Source organism: Lepidochelys kempii, chromosome 1 (assembly GCF_965140265.1).
Source record: "Lepidochelys kempii isolate rLepKem1 chromosome 1, rLepKem1.hap2, whole genome shotgun sequence".
Lineage (NCBI taxonomy): Eukaryota > Metazoa > Chordata > Testudines > Cheloniidae > Lepidochelys > Lepidochelys kempii.
The window spans coordinates 226935081-226949685 of record NC_133256.1 but is presented as its reverse complement, the minus strand read 5'-3'; positions in this window follow the sequence as shown (position 1 = coordinate 226949685).

Sequence of the window (14605 nt, the reverse complement as noted above, 5' to 3'; positions counted from 1 at the left end):
TCCCATGCGAACACCTGTCATCACTTTCTGATGATGTTTTAAATAATAAGTGGGCAGCATTATCTCCTGTAAATATAAACAAACTGGTTTGTCTTAGTGATTGGCTGAACAAGAAGTAGGACTGAGTGGACTTGTAGGCTCCAAAGTTTTGCATTGTTTTCTTTTGAGTGCAGTTATGTAACAAAAAATCTACATTTGTAAGTTGTACTTTCACAATAAAGAGATTGCACTACAGTACTTGTATGAGGTGAACTGAAAAATACTGTTTTATTTTTCATCATTTTTACAATGCAAATATTTGTAATAAAAAATAATAATATAAAATGAGCAGTGTACACTTTGTATTCTGTGTTGTAATTGACAGGTTTCAGAGTAACAGCCGTGTTAGTCTGTATTCACAAAAAGAAAAGGAGTACTTGTGGCACCTTAGAGACTAACCAATTTATTTGAGCATGCGCTTTCGTGAGCTACAGCTCACTTCATCGGATGCATATTGTGGAAACTGTAGCAGACTTTATATACACACAGAGAATATGAAACAATACCTCCTCCCATCCCACTGTCCTGCTGGTAATAGCTTATCTAAAGTGATCATCAAGTTGGGCCATTTCCAGCACAAATCCAGGTTTTCTCACCCTCCACCCCCCCACACACAAATTCACTCTCCTGCTGGTAATAGCCCTGCTGGTAATAGCTATTACTAAGGTGCCACAAGTACTCCTTTTCTTTTTGTGTTGTAATTGAAATCAATATATTTGAAAATGTAGAAAAACATCCAAAATATTTAATCAATTTCAGTTGGTGTTCTATTGTTTAACAGTGGGAATAATTTTTTTAATCACAATTAATTTTTTGAGTTAATCGCATGATTTAACTGCGATTAATTGACAGTCCTAATCTGTATGCTTACTATTTATAATCACTTAAAATCTATCTTTCTGTAGCTAATAAATCTGTTTTATGCTTTACTAAAACATGTGTTTTGTTTGAAGTGCTTGGGAAATCTGCTCAGGAACAGGAGCTGATGAATGGCCTCTCCACATTGAGGAAGGGGCAAACTGGGTTATAAACTTACACTGGTCAGGCTTCTGACCAGGACAGGACAGCTCTGGGGTCCTGGTCTGGGGGAATTGGCTGGAACCTCTCTATTGTTGATTCATGAGTGGCTGGCAAAAGCATTCATGTAACTCATTTGAGTGTGTCCCTGCCTGTGGATGTCTGTGTAAGTGCAGTACTTGCCAAAGGTTTGTAGCTTGTCACAGCATTACAGTGTGAGAGGGAGCCCAGACTGTTGGGACAGAGGACTCAGCAGTACCCCATTTCCAGGTTGTACCCCAGGGAACCTACCATAGTCGCTTTTCTCATGTTTGCCCTCATAAACTCAAGCATAGCATCAAAGAGATCTAAAGACTAGCCAGTGACATTTTCAACCAATAATGGCAAGCAATGTCAGTCTCTTGTTGGCCATTGTCAATCAAAGATATGTTTTTAGTAAGCCTGAGTTTCTAGAAGGAAAATATAGTTCTCTGAAAGCCTGGAAGGTTCCACGAGATTCTATAGCAGTCTGGAACATTCAAGGAGATTAGTGAAAAATGAATCCATGTACGGAATACCTGAAACATTTTACTTCAAACATTCTATTTTCCCTTTTGTCGCTAACAACAAAAACAGCATCCTGAGTCCAGCACCCCAGACAGTTGCCTGGGTTGCCTGCCCCTAAATCCGGCCCTGAGCACAACTCCATGCTCAGGGTGTCCCTAAACCTATGACTGCCAGAAGCTGGGACTGGACAACAGGGGATGGATGACTCGATAATTGCTCTGTTCTGATCATTCCCTCTGAAGCATCTGGTACTGGCCACTGTTGGAAGACAGGATACTGGGCTAGATAGATAATTGGTCTGACCCAATATGGCCATTCTTAGGTAGTTAAATTAGTTAATAGATAGAGAAATGTCTACTTTACTTTTTTTCTTGGTGGTATGACGCATTGCAAGCATGACCTGAACTGAGGGAGTCTGACACTGGTGTTAAGAGGTTAATCTTACTTTGCCACTGGGTATGTGTGATCCGATGGCAAGTCACCACGATTTATAACCAAATTATTCTGAAATCCCCTTTAACAGGATTCTCTAAATGATATTCCACTCAAAGAGCCAAACACTTCATTATGATGTCTTTCTCCACAGACCTTTTCATTGGCTTCAGTTCCAATGTGCTGTGACAAATTTTTTGCAGTTTGCATTTGGAAGGACTCTGTTTCTGTAGGATCAATGAAAAGTTAATGCTTGTTATGAAGGATGCTTTGATGTGGTTGGTCTTACTCCATTAAACTAAGTCCACCCAAAAAGGGCAGGAGATATTTTTCAGAATTCAAAGGCAATCATTGAGGGCACAGATAATGTAACCTAGCAAAAATAAGGTAGAAAAATTATCATAATAATACCATAAATTTGTAGTGGAGGAAAACCCTAATTTAGAAGGGTTAGAAAGGGTGTATTTTTACATGTACTTAATAAAAATAATGGGTTTAAATCCAAAATGTCCTGAAATACTCAAGGTACCAGGAGCCCGATTTCATTCAAATGCAAAATTGTTCACTCCAGTCCTGAAGTTAATGGGAATTATACATGAGCTTAAAATGAAGTGCATACTTAACTTCTGCACAGAAGGACAGCCTCAATGAAGTAAGGTTCCCTAGGATGGTTGAAGATACATATCACTCAGAGTCAAATTTGGCCTTCATACACCGATCTGTATAATATGTCCCTGTCTAGTTGCTGATCTACAAAAGTTTATAAATCTGTTTTTGCTTCTATAGGTCAAGAGATAATAACTCAAGCTGCTTGTGCTGTCGATCCTGTGATCAACCCCTGCTCTCAGCCCAAGCAGGGTTGGTTCAGTTTACATGTCACTCCCATTGAAGGGAGATTGTGTGCACATATCTGATGGCAAAATTTGTGATTTGTATCTTTGTTCATCCAATACATCTCAAGGTAAGGAATGATTGGTCAGGATACAGCAAATCTGAATACAGTTTAATATCAAATGGTATTTAGATTTTCACAAAGCCAAGCTTTCCAATGGTGTCAAGAGAAATACAGAAATGAAAAAACAATCATATGCATATTTCACATGAGATTCCTTCTAACAGAAAGCGAAGGCAGAAAATCTGGTTCTCCTAGGGTTAATAAACCATAAAACTTTTCTTGACTTTAATGAAAGTCAATGGAGTTGTTACACTCCTGATGTGACGCATGATAGAAAATCTTATTCCATGTTTTCCTCTTTTTATATACCTGCAACAATAGGGACATTTTTCATTTGTTTATCTGCTGATGGGCTCTTACATTGTTTTCAGTTGTCTTGCTGGCTGATCTCTTGTTATATAAGCTAGTTTTTTTTATAAATAAGGTCAGCTTTTTGCAGTTTCCTAGAGTAAGGAAATAAAATAACCTTCAGTTGTTTGAGTCCCAAATCTCTTGTGGTTCTGGTTAAATGTAATTGGTCACACTCTTGCACAGTTTATATAAAATATACACTTAGTTTTAACAACACATCTCACCCATAAGAATTGCATTCCTCGGAATGTCACTTTCAGAGTGATAAAAAGAAAAGAAACTAATTGACTTCATATTTTATGAAACCATGCAGGAGCCTGGTGAGTTAAGGCAAATCAGACTTCTAAGAGATTCTGTGCACTAAGAAAAGTGATTTTACTAATTTTGGGGGAAATGGGAAAAGCTGACCTTTCTGTCTTCTTTGTAAAAGCAATTTTATATATGGATAAGACAACCAACAATAGGATTTCAACAGACGGAGAAAAATAGTAGGTGCTTATGTAATTAAACATTGTGTCTTAATGCAGACGCACCAGCGGCTGAAACAGGATTGCACAGGAAAACTTCTTTCTGGCCTTTCCTAGCTCTTAGTGTTTGACTTGGAAACCGTAATGTTCTTTTAATGCAAGAATTTTTGGGTAATAGATAACTACATTGTTGTCACTTAGCAACCATAACTGGTCTTTCAAATGAAGTATTTTTGTTTGTTTCGGAGTGAACTAGGTTCTGTTAAATAGTATGTTGTTAGTAATAACAGACTTGGCTACTTTGCTAGTGGAGAATGGAAGTGACAAATCCGTCTGCACAGACCTGTTTTGCTGCCTTTTATGTCTACAGATAGTATTAGGCATAGACTAGTTAACTAAATCTGTTTGCTAATTCCCTCAGTCCTTAGAAGACCCTTTCATCGTGTTAGGTTATTGGGGAGGGAGGCGTATGTTTGTCCATACATGTGCACAATTCTCACAGCAGGTCACTTTGTGTGCACTTAGGTAATTGCATTATTCCCCCCAATGACATTTCCTTACAAACAAGAGTGTGTGTGGGCGAGAAGGAGATGGAATAGAAAGAACTTGGACAGCAGTGATCAATATGATAAAATCATAGTAATGAATACTGTGCCTTTGTTCTTGAAGTATAAAAACTACTAACATTTTGCCTTTTCAGTTTACAAGCACTACAAAGGCTTCTGAGACCCATTCCGTTTATTTCTGCTCTTGCTGAGTGTTCCTGAAACACAGAACACTGAGATCATTTTCTGACATTTAATAAGTAATTAACTCTTCTGCTAAATTCTAAAAACTCCTTTCAGACACAATATCTGCTGGTTAAGGGGCAAAATAAGTCCCATTTCAGTGGTTTGCTCGCTGCTGGTGGTACTGCATGCAATAGTTCAGCAAGGACACAGTTCTCCCTGCCTCCCTCTGTTCTGTGTCAGCTCACTACTCCCTGCTATTGATGTAGACACCAATGGATTCTGTTTGCTCAATTTGCTGAAAGTAGAGCATAAATTCAATGTAAATGGTAGATGAAGCTGTTCACCCTGGTAATCCTTTTTTGTAAAAAGAGGCCCAAATCAAAACCCTGGATGGGAACAGCCCCGTACGTTGAGATTTGGATCCAGATCTAATTTTGCCGCTGATTCTGATCTCTATCATGGACTGAATTAAAACCCTGGTACTCTAGAGAAATTCAGATCCAAATGTTGTGCCTTAAGCTCTTTATTTTTAGCAACATTGAAACCCCCGTTACTAAAGCAGAGGCAAATGGTTCCATTCTCTACACCAATCGCTTTCCCTTGGAACTTGGATTCCAGTCTCTTTAATTTTACCCTGCATAGCTCACTCTATGCCACAGGTTCTCAAACCGGGGTTTGGTACCCCTCAGGGGATCATGAGATTATACATGGGGGATTGTGAGCTGTCAGCCTCCACCCCAAACCCTGCTTTACCTCCAGCATTTATGGTAGTGTTAAATATAAAAAAGTGTTTTAATTTATAAGGGGAGGGTCGCACTCAGAGGCCTGCTGTGTGAAAGGGATCACCACTACAAAAGTTTGAGAACCACTGCTCTATGCTATATGCTCACAGATTTATAAATTAATTCTCTTCATCAATACTCCCAAGGCTTTGACAGAGAACTGTAATCCTGGGGTTGATAGCTGGGAAAGGCCACTCACAGTTCTGCTTTTTATAATAATGAATAGTGAGAGAAAAGTGAAAGTTAAACTGCTAGAATAATTCAGGTCATGAGCTCGTTGGGTGAAAAAGTGGCATTTCTAGTGAACTTCTCTGACCAAGTCAAAAGTTGTATTGGTGGAATTTCCATTTTGGCTGCACCAGTTCTGCTACAAGAAGATGACCCTACTAAGAATGATTCAGAATTTGCTTCTAAGTGACTTTTATAAGGCCAGATAGTCAATATAGGGCAGAGCTGAGAAAAGAAGCTGTGAGACATGTTCCAGCCCCTTTTTGTCATCTTGTTGTTCTAAATTAACCAGCGAACAGAGAATCAGGGAGCTACGATTGGCTCCCTGACAGTCTCCTCCATGGGGCCATCTCTTCTACATCAGCTGGATATCACCAGAAGTCTGAGGACTTTGAGTCCTGTGTTCTAACTTTAAGATCCGCAGTCCCCCAAATGACAGGCACAGTACTAAAGGTTTCATTCAGAAAAGTGTAACTGTTCACAGCAGCATCCTTTGCCTGCATGAGGATTTACTGGGCAAAAGTCTCGGTTCTTTTTGGATGGCATGGCTCCCTTGAAGCCATTGAAGTTGCACCAATTAACACCTGCAGAGAATTTGGACCATTATAAATTATTTTTATTCCAGTAGTGCCCAACATATGCTAAATGTACAGACTAGTAAGAGGACAGTCCTTGCCCTGAAAAGCATACAATCTAAAATAAATACCAAAAAAATTTAAATATATTTTAATCTCTTTGCATGTAAAATCAGCTTGCATTAATATCATGAATTTATTGTAAATATATAATGTTCAAGGGGGGGGAATAGAATACATTTTTAAAATCTCTAAAAATGATCATGTATAGAAAGCTGGTTTAGGTGAGGTCGTGATAAGAAGGTATCAGGATCTTCCAAGGCGATAAAGTGCTGTGTATGTCACAAAAAAGCTGGGAGTATTCCCATTTGAATGCTATAAAGTAACTTGTCCTAGCCCTGATGTGTCACAAGTAAAGCTGGTCAGATTTTTTTTTCCACTCGTAAATTCAACTTTTCAGTGAAAACTCTGAAAACAAAATATTTCATCAAAATAATGAAATATGTCAATTCAGAAGTGCAGCTGTGTTCCCTCATGCTCCCACTCGCCTCCTTAAACCTGACTCCCTGGTCATATTACATCTCGCATGATGCATCTCCCATGATTCTTTTGGTGAGGGGAGGCAGAGCATCATGGGAATCCCATGGCTTGAGTGCATTTATATAAGATGATGTCTGGCTGGGGAGTGCAACCCATAGAGGCCATGAGGTAACAAAACAAGAGATCCCATGAGACACTTCAGCATGTCGAATTCAAAATATTTTAGGTTTTGGACATTCAATATTTGTCAACAAAAATCGACATGTTTTCACAGAATCATAGAATCATAGAATATCAGGGTTGGAAGGGACCTCAGGAGGTCATCTAGTCCAACCCCCTGCTCAAAGCAGGACCAATCCCTAATTAAATCATCCCAGCCAGGGCTTTGTCAAGCCTGACCTTAAAACTTCTAAGGAAGGACACTTTTCACATAAAAAATTCTTTAGTCAAAAACCCAATTTTCTGTCAAAAAAATCAGTTCCGATGGAAAATTTTCAGCCATCCCTAGTTGCAAAATATCAGACACTAAACTGCCAGCAGTGCAGAACTGAAAATGGCCCATTCTGCATTTCTGGAACATGTATGTTAGGGTGGAAATTCCACAGTTTTTGGAAAGGAAAGGAAAGAAAGCCTTTTTATGATTTTTTTTTAAACTGGCAGCTGTTAGAAACTGCTCAAGGGGTTGAAATGTTAGAATATGTTAAGAGGATAGATGGATTTGTTGGTAGGTGTAGTGGTTAAAGGCTCATAAGTGCTATTTATCACATTACTCTGCTACTTAGCACATGGCTATTATCAACACCTATGTGGCATATACCGCTACAATAATCATTTAAAAGTTTTGCCAACCTCCAGGGCATATAAAACCTAATTCAAGGCACTTAAAAAAGACTCCCATTGACTTCAATGGGCTCTGGATAAAGACCTAAAGTAGTTCATTAGTTTGCTTTACAACAGCTTAAATGTGAAATATAGAGAGAGAGGCCTGAACCAAGATCCAGTATTCAAATGCTCCTTACTGTTGGGTTGGGGTTTGTTTTGTGAAACCAAATCCAAATTTTGCAGTTGGACATTATCTTTATAATCTATTTCTGGTACTTACCAGGCCCTCATTCTGCTAGCACTTCACAATCTTTAATTTAATCCTGTGAGGTAGGGAAGTGTTGTTATCCCTAATTTGCAGATGAGGAACTAAAGCACAGAGAAACTAAGTGACTTGTTGAAGGTAACCTTGGAAGTCTATGGCAGAGCAGGGACCCCTAACTCCCTGGATGGCGTGCCCTAACAACTCAATCATCCTGGGCATGTTCAGGAGCATGATACAGGTTTTAATGGATAGCTATAATTTCAGTGATCATGTCCTGCTACCTAAAACTCTTTTCTTACTTCATGGAAAGAGAAATTGGTTAAAAACATATGAAGGGTTTAACCATTTACATGTTGTGCACCTTGGTTTTTTGAACAAGCAATGCAAATGTCTATAGAAACCGGGTGGGGGGAGGGGCGGGGGAGAGGAGGCTTGCATAGGTGGGGGCCTTGCATAAGAGTCTATTGCAGTGATAAATCCAGTACTGCATATTGAATTCAATGTTTTATGTCTCCATTTATCTTAAGGCTTCCTGTAGCACCTATCGCTATAGTTTCTAATTGCTATACAGGTAAATTCGGTCTGTATGACAATGTGCAAAGTGAACTTCATAGAAAGTGATGACTTTCACACTTCCCAGGTCCTAGACCCTCCACCCTTCTAGATAAACAGAGTCCTTAGTTCAGCAGTTTCAAAAAAATTTCCCATCATTGTACTCTTAAACTCAGCAAGGGAGTGCTTTGTAAGTCCCAGGCTGCCACCTAGTGGAAATGGGGTGCTAAAACTAGCTACCCATCAGTAAATGTGGGCTATTAGGCTAGTGTGGATTTGTTATTCTCCCCTTCCCTTTGGTGCATGACAGTGCCCTTCTGTATCTTCCTGATACCTCAGCAGTGATGACACAGAGTATATCTCTTTAGCACAAACATGAAAACAGTTCTCTTAATATTCAACGCATGCACCTGACAAGGCCAGGGGATCAATTGAAAGCACATTCTGTTAGGAAACAAAGGAAGTTGGTGAGCGAACTCCCATGAGTAACAACCCTGCAGATTAAGAGCATATAGCATAGTGCTGAGATAGTCCCAAAACACAGGAATGCCTCTATGAAGACAATGGGAAGATATTAAATAAGCCAGTATGGCTTCATTTGGGGCTGTTTCACAGTGGAAACAAGATTTAGGGCTAAAAGGGAAAGCATACATCAAACAAGAAATATAGAGAAGAAACAAGGTGTATACATAAAAGTAAACTCAGAAGCAAAAAAGCAAAATTAGATACTAACTAGAGGAATAAAAACAAGCTTATAAACATGGTAGCGGCAAGAAGAATCCTGGGCTATTGAAGGAAAGAGAAGTATTCATATAGCAAAGGGCATGCAGAAGGCTAATAGCTCAATTTTAAGGACCAAAGAAACTGGAGACTCAGCATTAAGGAATGCTGGGAAACAGGATTATTAGGAGGCAAATACAAGAATACTTGCATATTAATTCTTTGTAGAGCTGGTCAAAGAACATCAGACTTCACAATTTTTCATCACAATTTTGACCAAATGAGAGTGCAATGAGTTTTGTGAAACGTGTCACAGAAATGTCATCCCATTTCTCAGCCAGCTAAGGAATTTGTCAAAAAGTGTCAAGATTTTGAATGTAATGGGGGGGGGGATTTTATTCACATTTTCACTTGTTCTGGTCAGTTCTAATTATTTGGAATTGCAGTAGAAGCTAGAGCAGGAACAGATTGCAAGGCCCCCTTGTACTAAGCAGTGTATATACAAATTAATATCTATATACACAGATTTGCCTACAAAAAACTGTTCTGTTTCTCTCATGGCCATCAGCTGACATTGCAAACAAACCTCTTTTCCCTATCACTAGTTGGCCTGAATTAACATATTTTGATATTTTTCCTGAGGATTTTTCTTCCCTCTTAAAGGACCTATACCGCCCAAGGATGGGCACAAATTTGTTTGTGCAAATCTTTAAGAAATACTATTTGTATCCTTATGTCAAACTGTTTGGTGAAATAAGTCCTGGATGGATTTTCACTCTATCTATTTCTATAGCACCTACCAGTTTAATACGGTCTGTGTATATAAGAAAGGGTTGATATATTCTTTCCAGAAAGAACTCACCATCTTGTCTCTATTTTAGCTACTGTCCTGCCTGGGATTATTTTGGTGATTGTCTTCCAGTAGTTTCCATCAGCTTTTTACTGGAGGTTGGGGGGACCTACACAAGAAGGAGAGTCTAACCCCCACCATTTACAGATATAATTGAATCAATAACCACATCATCATACAACACAAACACCTTTAAGCTCAACTCCCCTGAGTACAATTGCCAGTCATGCTAATATAAGGGCCTGATTCTGCAAAGACTAGTGTGCGCTTTACTTTTCACACTGTGGTCCCACTGAGATCAATCAGAATATTCCAGATTAAGCATGTGCATAATTTATTTATTTATTACAGGATTAGGGCCTAATTAGGGTAGAAAATTATATTCCCATTTATTGATTAGTTTTGTTTCCAGCCCAATCTGCATTTTAGGTGCCTAAATACCTTTGAAAATTTGGCCCCCTCTCTGTTTGTTTTGTGGAGTGTCCAGCACAAACTTGGGTATGGTACTGCTACTACTACTAATAATAATAGTAGTAGCAGCACAATAGTAATTAATGCCCAAGAATTCACGCCTTTTTGGTATTCTTTCTTCTCCTTCTTCAGTTCTTCATGGAAGTGTCTAACTTTGCATTTCATCTTGTTAAATCTGTCATTTCCCTCAGGACATCCAGGCTTCATAATTCATCTTCCTGTTACATTAATTGATACCTTTCACAGCTATGGCAGAAAATACCATTGTGCACCCTTTCTACACAAAAATGTGCACAGTTTTTTCTGAACCACACAATGTAACTGATGGCTGCACAGGACTCCATATAAACTATTACTTAATAGAATATTGTACTGTTTGTGTTTTTATGACAAACCAATTAAAGGCAATGTGAATATTTGTGTGAGTGTACAAAATTAGGGATGAGACAGAAAGTCTGGATCTAAATTTCGCCAAAGCCTGACCGGCTTTGGATCCAGGGCCCTGGTATGGGCTCATCTCCAGTCAAAACAAAACTAATACACAGGCAAACAGTGTCATGTATATTAATAGACATACTATTTAGTCTCTGTTAAGTACTGGGGAGGGGGAAGCATGATGAACTAAGAAGTATAGGCCTGGAAGGAGAAAGGGAAAGGATTGATGGATGTGAGAGGGAGAAGATTAATGTTTGGGGGAATGAGCAGACACTGAATTTTACCCAGGGATGTATCAAGAATCATCAACGGAGCGCAAAGCTAGTCCATAGAGTTCTATTACCTTTAAAATTGTTATCCTCATCCTCCTTGCACACCCCACTTCCTGTTGTTTGATACCTATACTTATTGCTTCCTGGCTTCATGAAATTATAAACTCTTTGGGGCAAGAACCCTGGGTGAAATCCTGTCCCCACTGAAGTCAGTGGGAGTTTTGTCACTGATTTCATTGTGGCTCAGATTTCACCCTGTCTCTTGTGTGCTTGCATAGCACCTACCACAATGGGGACGCAAACCAGACTGATTTTTTAAATTATTTTTAATGTATTTATTTATTAATTAGTGCCTACAAGGACCAGAACCCCCTTGTGCTAGGTGCTGTACAAACACAAAAGAAATTCTCTGCCCCCAAGGAATTTACAATCTAAGTATAAGACAAGAGACAACAGATAGATACAGACAGACAGACTTGGGAGCACAAGGAAACAATTGGTCAGCATGATAAGCACTGATCTCTGCACAGAAGCTTGTAAGGTCTTTGGGTGCTATCAAAATATAAATAATTAAGAGCTAATGTGGCAGAGGGATTTGGTTTTTTGTTTTTGTTTTTAAAAAGCCTCTTGTGACAATTTTGGCAGCCCATCATGGCCTACAAACCCAAATCTTTGCATCTCAAGCTTGGCTTGTGACATGTGCACTGATATTTAGCTGGGTACCATGCAGTAGCATCAGGCTTGGGACAAGGTCGCCAAAATACCTTACACTATATTGTAAAATTGACAAGTCACTGAAGTGAATTTGGTATTGTCTGGAAGGATGCAGGAATGAAAGCAAGGCCCATCCCAGAGAAGAAGTAAAAATAAGGTTGATGACCAACTGAGAGATCACTTCTCTCAAGCCAAATTTTCTAGAATACTGCTGTCCTGCCACTGAATAGAGAAAAGCTATCTCTTTTCTTTGCCAGCCTGGTTAGTCCTAAATATTGTAGCCTAAAGTATCTATTTCCACTGAGGCTTGTATAGAATAGCATCTCAGCAGAAATGGGGAAGGCTCCTCAGCCTCTGGAGGGAGTTAGTATTTAAGAAATCACTGTATTCTCTTAATAAAATCAATAGAAAGGATAGTCTGAATAAAACGCTCTCTGACATGACATAATTGACCTGTCAATTAATTCCTGTTTCCAGTAAGCAACAAAAGGGAAACCGAACACGGGCTATAGGGATGATTTAACCCAAGGTGGCTAATAAATGAACCAGGCAAAATTCCCAAAGTTAGTTTCATAGGTATCATGTAAACATTTTAGCTGTTTCATTTCAGACAGTTTTATTGCAATTTTCGCGTAATTGCTTCATGTACATCAGAAAACTGAACAATGTGAAGTTTCTCATGCTCTTCATGTTTAAGCCATTTTCAGTCCCAAAAAAATGGCCCATCTTCCAAAAACTGGCTAATGTTCACTCAAAAACAGGCTAAAAAAATTGGGTATTTTAGCAAAATTTTCTGTAGTAACAGGTTTGTTTTTGAGTTTACAATAAAACACAAAAAAATGTTGACTTTCAAGTAGTTTAGCAGCCTCATCAATATTTCACACATACCTAGCACAGCAAATTATTATGGGAAGAGTGTTGCCAATGTAACGTAAAAACATTTTATAAAGGAATTAAGTACAGGATCCTGAATGTATGATTCAGCAAGTATTTAATTCTGATGCTGTGAACTTGTAAAGAATTATAATTGCTCTTACAAACTTTAAAAAAATCAGTGTAATAAAAAGTAAAATCTTACGATGGAAGCATCCAAATTGAACTTTCCATTTTGGTCCTTGACTCTAACATGACCCCTGTTTGGAGAGAGGCATTTACAAAAGGGAAATGAACAGATTTATGACTCCTTCCAGCAAAGAGATACACAATGCTTAACTTCCTACACTGATCAGTTCTATTCACTTCAATGGGACTCACTCTGTGAAGGATCAGGGCTGTATACTATGGCTAGGATTTTCCAAGAAGCCGAAGGGAGTCAGGAGCTCAAATCTCATTGAAATTTTATAGGAACTAGGCACCTAATTCCCTTTGAAAGTCCAACCTAGACTCTCAGTCACTGGGCAGTAGACAACTCGTGGTGCAGGATCTGATTTAAGTTTTTTTAAAAAATTGCACTTGACCTTTGCCAGTCCAAGGTCTTACCGCTTGCTTACTGACTGCCTTCCAAATTCCAGTTGACCTAAATCTAAGTGACTAAAGAGTAACTTAACAATAATAACCATCCAGTTACTATTGCTGCATCCCTAATTACTTTATAAAATGTTACAGATGCTTAAATATTTAATAGATTTAACCATTCCTCCTATGGGAAAAATCTCATGAAATATGAATTATGCATGTGTATTGTTTTGCAATAAAGTGGTTGTTGTATTTCAATCAGATTACTGCATGAAGCTTCTTTACAGATCCCATAGAAAATTCTTTGTGGATTGTTTTGTTTATAGCGAAGATTCTAAATCCTGCACATTCATTCCAATGTTCTGCTATGGGTGACAAAAATAACCAGAAAGTGATTGATCAAAACAGTTTGTTCATAACAATGATTGGGCTGAACTATATCATACCTTGTTAATATCCATCATAAATGAATGTTGACCTCTGCCTGAAATAAAATAGATGACTGAGTCTTAGGGTTTAAAACAAATTTTATAAAGGATCTAATTTTCAAAGAGAGCACAACAGTCTCTAAACATTTTGTATGCCATTTTATGCATGCAGATTTTTTCAGTTAGACCTCTAAACTACTACATTTGCATATGTAACAGCCAGAAGCTGGTAATGGACTGGACAACAAAGGACAGATCACTCGATAACTGCCATATTCTGAAGCATCTGGCATTGGCCACTGTCAGAAGACAGGATACTGGACTAGGCGGACTATTGATCTGACCTAGTGTGGCCGTTCTTATGTCTTAAATGCCAATTCCATGTGCAGAAAGGTGCACTTGGAAAATCAGTCACAATTTTAGAGACTACTTTTAAAAAAGGGCCCTAAGTAACTAACAGTATTTGTCAATAGCTGAACACTGTGATGAGCACTGCTCCAGTTATGGCTGTGGCAATTCAGTTGAAGTCAATGGAGCAATGAAAACTTACACTAGCTGAGAATTTGCTTCATTAGATAAGTTAGATTCTATTAGATTTCTACATATAAATATGTGGTGATGATACTCGCGATAAATTGCAGAACCATGTGGTAAACCACCTGCATTTTTTGTGCTGCCTTGCATATCTCACATGTTTTCTGCTCACTGATCTATCTATATAATGACTGCTTCCAACATTCTAAATCTCAGATCAACTTCAAGCATTCTTTTCTTAAAGGTTCAGATATTTACCCCAAACACATTGCCAAATTCATCCATTCCATCCTCCCCCATAACACAATTTTGCATTCAACTGCATAAACTTTGTCCAAACCATGGGAACAGTCATGGGTAATAGAATGGCTCCCCAATATAGGCCACCTTCAAGAAGAATTCTTGAACAAATGCACCATGAAAC